The sequence below is a fragment of the Salmo salar genome, unplaced genomic scaffold, assembly GCF_905237065.1.
Source record: "Salmo salar unplaced genomic scaffold, Ssal_v3.1, whole genome shotgun sequence".
Classification (NCBI taxonomy): domain Eukaryota; kingdom Metazoa; phylum Chordata; class Actinopteri; order Salmoniformes; family Salmonidae; genus Salmo; species Salmo salar.
In genome coordinates this window covers 1-7500 of record NW_025550170.1, presented here as the reverse complement: position 1 = coordinate 7500, position 7500 = coordinate 1, and positions in this window count along the sequence as shown.

Sequence of the window (7500 nt, the reverse complement as noted above, 5' to 3'; positions counted from 1 at the left end):
AGAGAGCCAGAGTTAGTGTGTGTGTGTGTGTGTGTAGAGTGTATGAAAGAAAGACCAGAGAGCCTGAGTCAGTGTGTGGGTGTGTGTGTGTGTAGTGTGTATGAAAGAAAGGCCAGAGAGCCTGAGTCAGTGTGTGGGTGGATAAGCTGCTACCATCTCATGGAATGAAATGAACGGTTTAATGCCTCCAACATGCTGAAGAGCAAAGCAGTGGCTATCAAATGTCCAGCAAGAGAGCAAAATCCTCTGTCATTTGTTTTCTTTGAGCGCCAAATCATTGACATTCCCTCTGTTCTATATAAAAGCAGATACTGTCTTACAAAGAGCAAACTGTCTCCGTCAGCAGAAACCCATCCAGAATAAGACTGAAAAAAGGCCCCTGGACACTGAATAAAACATAATCCTCCATTCTCTCTGAAAACACAAACCTCCTCCCCTCTAAATGTTAACGCTCTGTCTGTAGGGGGTAGCATGACCCTAACTGACCTGTAAGACACTCAGGGAGATAGCCATGACCCTAACTGCCTTGTAACGCACTCAGGGAGATAGCCATGACCCTAACTGCCCTGTAAGACATTCAGGGAGATAGCCATGACCCTAACTGCCCTGTAACGCACTCAGGAGATAGCCATGACCCTAACTGCCCTGTAAGACACTCAGGGACATAGCCAGCATCCCAAATGGCACCCTATTATCTATTTAGTGCACTATATCAGCCCCTTGCATGCATTCAGGTTATTTCTCTCAAACCTGAATGTTTTACTACCATGCCCTCTACACTGTGTCCAGATGCCCTAGAGTTGGTTCTGGACCCCACCATGACACAGAGAGGGAGGGAGAGGGATGAGTTTGTCCGTTGCTGCTCTCCTCTACGAGCCCAGCTGTTCCTCTCTGTCTTGTCTTATCACCAGGAAACCAGATCAGGAGGGAGGTAAACTCTGCACTCTGAACAGCTTCAGCATTGGCTGAGTCTCAAATCACAACCCTTATTCTACTCCGGTCAAAAGCAGTGCACTATACAGGGAATAGGATGGCATTTGGGACAGAAGTAGGACATGTCCTGTGAGGCCTGGAGGAACATGAGCAACTGCCCTAGTTACAGTTCCAGGGTCAGTAGTTATATACAGGGTCAGTAGCTATATACAGGGACAGTTCCTGGGTCAGTAGCTATATACAGGGTCAGTAGTTATATACAGGGACAGTTCCTGGGTCTGTAGCTATATACAGGGTCAGTTCCAGGGTCAGTAGTTATATACAGGGACAGTTCCAGGGTCAGTAGCTATATACAGGGACAGTTCCAGGGTCAGTAGCTATATACAGGGACAGTTCGAGGGTCAGTAGCTATATACAGGGTCAGTAGCTATATACAGGGTCAGTTCCAGGGTCACTAGTTATATACAGGGACAGTTCCAGGGTCAGTGCAGATAGTCTGTGTAGTCATGTTATCTATTCAGCAGTCTTGTGGCCTGGGGATACAGTGGGGGAAAAAAGTATTTGATCCCCTGCTGATTTTGTACGTTTGCCCACTGACAAAGAAATGATCAGTCTATAATTCTAATGGTAGGTTTATTTGAACAGTGAGAGACAGAGTAACAACAAAAAAATCCTGAAAAATGCATGTAAAAAAAATTATAAATTGAATTGCATTTTAATGAGGGAAATAAGTATTTGACCCCCTCTCAATCAGAAAGATTTCTGGCTCCCAGGTGTCTTTTATACAGGTAACAAGCTGAGATTATGTCACGTCCTGACCAGCAGATGGAGCTGTTGTTGTAGTTTTGGGGTCAGGACGTGGCAGTCTTGTGTGTGTGATTGTTCTGTGTTGGTCTTGTGACTCCTGATTAGGAACAGCTGGGGATCGTTGTTCCTGATTGGGAGTCATATATGTAGGAGTATGTTTGTCACTTGGTTTTGTGGGTAGTTGTTTTTGCACTGCGTGTTGTGTGCCTGCAAAACTGTTCCTGTCGTATATATTGTTTGAATTGTTAAGTGGATGCTCTACTCCTTTATTTTAATTAAAGATGAGTATTCACATACCTGCTGCGCCTTGGTCCATTTCTACAGAAGACAGCCGTTACAGAACTACCCACCACCAAAGGACCAAGCAGCAGAAGAGGAGGAAGCCACAGGAGAAGAAAATGGAAGAATGGACCTGGCAGGACGAAAGAAAATTCTGGGCGGACAAGTTAAGGGAGCTAAGGGAACCCGAGAGGCAGCCCCAAGATTTTTTTTGGGGGGGCACACGGGTAGTTTGGCCAGGCCAGGGAAGAGCCGTAAGCCAGCTACCCGTGACTACAGGGAGGTGCGTACGAGGTGGAGGGCGTCATGTTACGCTGAGGTGCGCACCATCTCGCCTATACGGACGCACAGCCCACTTCGCCCAGTACCAGCGCCCCGCAGGTGCCAGGGCAAGGGGAGCATCGAGCCGGAAGGGGTGATGCCAACCCTGCACTCAAGACCGCCAGTGCGCCCTTTCGGTCCGGTGTTTCCCGCTAGACACACTAGCATGGAGGTGCGTGTCTCCAGGCTGGTACGTCCAATACCTGCCCCACGCATCAGGAGTCAACAGTCGTCATCAGAGCTGCCCGCCAGTCAACAGTCACCAGAGCTGCCCGCCAGTCAACAGTCACCAGAGCTGCCCGCCAGTCAACAGTCATCGTCAGAGCTGCCCGCCAGTCAACAGTCATCGTCAGAGCTGCCCGCCAGTCAACAGTCATCGTCAGAGCTGCCCGCCAGTCAACAGTCGTCAGAGCTGCCCGCCAGTCAACAGTCGTCAGAGCTGCCCGCCAGTCAACAGTCGCCAGAGAGGTCAGACTGCGCTGAACTGCCGGAGTGGCCAGACTGCGCTGAACTGCCGGAGTGGCCAGACTGCGCTGAACTGCCGGAGTGGTCAGACTGCGCTGAACTGCCGGAGTGGTCAGACTGCGCTGAACTGCCGGAGTGGCCAGACTGCGCTGAACTGCCGGAGTGGCCAGACTGCGCTGAACTGCCGGAGTGGCCAGACTGCGCTGAACTGCCGGAGTGGCCAGACTGCGCTGAACTGCCGGAGTGGCCGGACTGCCCTGTTCTGCCGGAGTGGCCGGACTGCCCTGTTCTGCCGGAGTGGCCGGACTGCCCTGTTCTGCCGGAGTGGCCGGACTGCCCTGTTCTGCCGGAGTGGCCGGACTGCCCTGTTCTGCCAGAGTGGCCGGACTGCCCTGTTCTGCCAGAGTGGCCGGACTGCCCTGTTCTGCCAGAGTGGCCGGACTGCCCTGTTCTGCCAGAGTGGCCGGACTGCCCTGTTCTGCCAGAGTGGCCGGACTGCCCTGTTCTGCCAGAGTGGCCGGACTGCCCTGTTCTGCCAGAGTGGCCGGACTGCCCGGTTCTGCCAGAGGTGCCCGCCTGCCCTGATCTGCCAGGGTGCCCGGCCTGTCAGGATCAGCCCGAGTGGTCCTCCTGCCCTCCGGTCCAGCCCGAGTGGTCCTCCTGCCCTCCGGTCCAGCCCGAGTGGTCCTCCTGCCCTCCGGTCCAGCCCGAGTGGCCCGCATGCCTTCCGGCCCAGCCCGAGTGGCCCGCATGCCTTCCGGCCCAGCCCGAGTGGCCCGCATGCCTTCCGGCCCAGCCCGAGTGGCCCGCATGCCTTCCGGCCCAGCCCGAGTGGCCCGCATGCCTTCCGGCCCAGCCCGAGTGGCCCGCATGCCTTCCGGCCCAGCCCGAGTGGCCCGCATGCCTTCCGGCCCAGCCCGAGGGGCCCGCATGCCTTCCGGCCCAGCCCGAGGGGCCCTCCTGCTCTCCGGCCCAGCCCGAGGGGCCCTCCTGCTCTCCGGCCCAGCCCGAGGGGCCCTCCTGCTCTCCGGCCCAGCCCGAGGGGCCCTCCTGTTCCCCGGCCCAGCCCGAGGGGCCCTCCTGCTCCCCGGCCCAGCCCGAGGGGCCCTCCTGCCCCCCGGCCCAGCCCGAGGGGTCCTCCTGCCCCCCGGCCCAGCCCGAGGGGCCCTCCTGTCCCCCGGCCCAGCCCGAGGGGCCCTCTTGTCCTCCGGCCCGGCTCGAGGGGTCCGTCTGCCTGGCGCAGCTATCGGCTCCACCGAAGTGGGCGACGCCGAGGGTGGAGCAGGGTCCACGTCCTGCACCGGAGCCACCTCCAGGATAGGTGGGTTGGGGAGGGAGGGTGTAGCACAGTGCCGTCGTTGACGGCAGCCACCCTCCCTTCCCTCCCTTATTGTTTAGGGGTTATTGTTTATGGGTTTTGTTGGGGATTTTGTTTGTTGGTGTTTTTTTCGTTGTTAGGTGCATTCCGGGGTCTGCACCTTGAGGGGGGGTACTGTCACGTCCTGACCAGCAGATGGAGCTGTTGTTGTAGTTTTGGGGTCAGGACGTGGCAGTCTTGTGTGTGTGATTGTTCTGTGTTGGTCTTGTGACTCCTGATCAGGAACAGCTGGGGATCGTTGTTCCTGATTGGGAGTCATATATGTAGGAGTATGTTTGTCACTTGGTTTTGTGGGTAGTTGTTTTTGCACTGCGTGTTGTGTGCCTGCAAAACTGTTCCTGTCGTATATATTGTTTGAATTGTTAAGTGGATGCTCTACTCCTTTATTTTAATTAAAGATGAGTATTCACATACCTGCTGCGCCTTGGTCCATTTCTACAGAAGACAGCCGTTACAGATTAGGAGCACACTCCTTAAGGGAGTGTTCCTAATCTCAGTTTGTTACCTGTATAAAAGACACCTGTCCACAGAAGCAATCAATCAATCAGATTCCAAACTCTCCACCATGGCCAAGACCAAAGAGCTCTCCATGGATGTCAGGGACAAGATTGTAGACCTACACAAGGCTGCAATGGGCTACAAGACCATCGCCAAGCAGCTTGGTGAGAAGGTGACAACAGTTGGTGCGATTATTCGCAAATGGAAGAAACACAAAAGAACTGTCAATCTCCCTCGGCCTGGGGCTCCATGCAAGATCTCACCTCGTGGAGTTGCAATGATCATGAGAACGGTGAGGAATTAGCCCAGAACTACACGGGAGGATCTTGTCAATGATCTCAAGGCAGCTGGGACCATAGTCACCAAGAAAACAATTGGTAACACACTATGCCGTGAAGGACTGAAATCCTGCAGCGCCCGCAAGGTCCCCCTGCTCAAGAAAGCACATATACATGCCCGTCTGAAGTTTGCCAATGAACATCTGAATGATTCAGAGGACAACTGGGTGAAAGTGTTGTGGTCAGATGAGACCAAAATGGAGCTCTTTGGCATCAACTCAACTCGCCGTGTTTGGAGAAGGGGGAATGCTGCCTATGACCCCAAGAACACCATCCCCACGTCAAACATGGAGGTGGAAACATTATGGTTTGGGGGTGTTTTTCTGCTAAGGGGACAGGACAACTTCACCGCATCAAAGGGACGATGGACGGGGCCATGTACTGTCAAATCTTGGGTGAGAACCTCCTTCCCTCAGCCAGGGCACTGAAAATGGGTCGTGGATGGGTATTCCAGCATGACAATGACCCAAAACACACGGCCAAGGCAACAAAGGAGTGGCTCAAGAAGAAGCACATTAAGGTCCTGGAGTGGCCTAGCCAGTCTCCAGACCTTAATCCCATAGAAAATCTGTGGAGGGAGCTGAAGATTCGAGTTGCCAAACGTCAGCCTCGAAACCTTAATGACTTGGAGAAGATCTGTAAAGAGGAGTGGGACAAAATCCCTCCTGAGATGTGTGCAAAGCTGGTGGCCAACTACAAGAATTGTCTGACCTCTGTGATTGCCAACAAGGGTTTTGCCACCAAGTACTAAGTCATGTTTTACAGAGGGGTCAAATACTTATTTCCCTCATTAAAATGCAAATCATTTTATAACATTTTTGACATGCGTTTTTCTGGATTTTGTTGTTGTTATTCTGTCTCTCACTGTTCAAATAAACCTACCATTAAAATTATGGACTGATCATTTCTTTGTCAGTGGGCAAATGTACAAAATCAGCAGGGGATCAAATACTTTTTTCCCTCACTGTAGAAGCTGTTCAGGAGCCTGTTGGTATCAGGCTTGTTGTTCCAGTGCAGCTTGTCACTGCGGAAGACAGCCTGCCGTCTATAGAGGCATTACTGTCACCTTATCTAACACAGAGGGTCTTACTGGTTCACTGTAACTCGATAAACACTAGAGAATGGCTCCCTATTCCCTATATAGTGCACTACTTTAGACCAGAGCCCTATGGCACCCTATTCCCTATATATAGTGCACTACTTCAGACCAGAGCCCTATGGCACCCTATTTCCTATATATAGTGCACTACTTTAGACCAGAGCCATATGGCACCCTATTCCCTATATAGTGCACTACTTTAGACCAGAGCCCTATGGCACCCTATTCCCTATATAGTGCACTACTTTAGACCAGAGCCCTATGGCACCCTATTCCCTATATATAGTGCACTACTTTAGACCAGAGCCCTATGGCACCCTATTTCCTATATATAGTGCACTACTTTAGACCAGAGCCATATGGCACCCTATTCCCTATATAGTGCACTACTTTAGACCAGAGCCATATGGTACCCTATTCCCTATATATATAGTGCACTACTTTAGACCAGAGCCCTATGGGTCCTGCACTATAAAGGGAATAGGGTTCCATTTGGAACACGTCGTATGACCAGGAGGTCACGACCCAGAGTGCTCCAGTCTAAGGCAGGATTTATCTAACCTGTCGGCCTGCCTAGACTGACCTTCTGGAGGTTGAGTGAGGAGCCTTGTCCCAGCCACAACGGCCCATAGGGCAGGAGTCTGTCTTCTATTTCTTTACGCGAGGACAGAAAGCACACCACTCCAGGGACAAATATAGGATTATTTTATTGCTTAGTATTTTTTTGCCTTTTATTATTTATTTTGCTTTCTGTTCCCATCCGTTATTCAGTAAACTTGTTGTTTGACCCTTGCGTAACCCCATAGTTCTGAAGCAACTTTTGATAATGTTGCCAGTTGACGTTAGCAGCGTTGTCCTTAGAGCAGCAACGTAAAAACCACCCCCCAAAACGGCTTGTTTCAACATCAGACGCGTGCTGCCGAGGACACACACACACACACGCTTAACACACACACACACACACACACACACACACACACACACACACACACACACACACACACACACACACACACACACACACACACACACACACACACACACACACACACACACACACACACACACACACACACACACACACACACACACACACACACACACACACACACACACACAGCAACCTTCCCTTTTGGCTTATGCTTGTCGTGATAATAGAGGCATTGTTTCCATATGGTGATGAGACACTAAGGCCTAGGGTTGGACATTCAATGTCTCCTTCTCAAACACCACCCTCATCCTTACATACTGCACTACTTTATACAGGGCACTGGGCAAAAAGTAGTGCACTCACATAGGGAATAGGGTGCCGTTTGGGATGAACATCCCCCATAGGGTGGACAGTCGGTCACTAACAGGACAAAAGGACCTATCTACTGTAG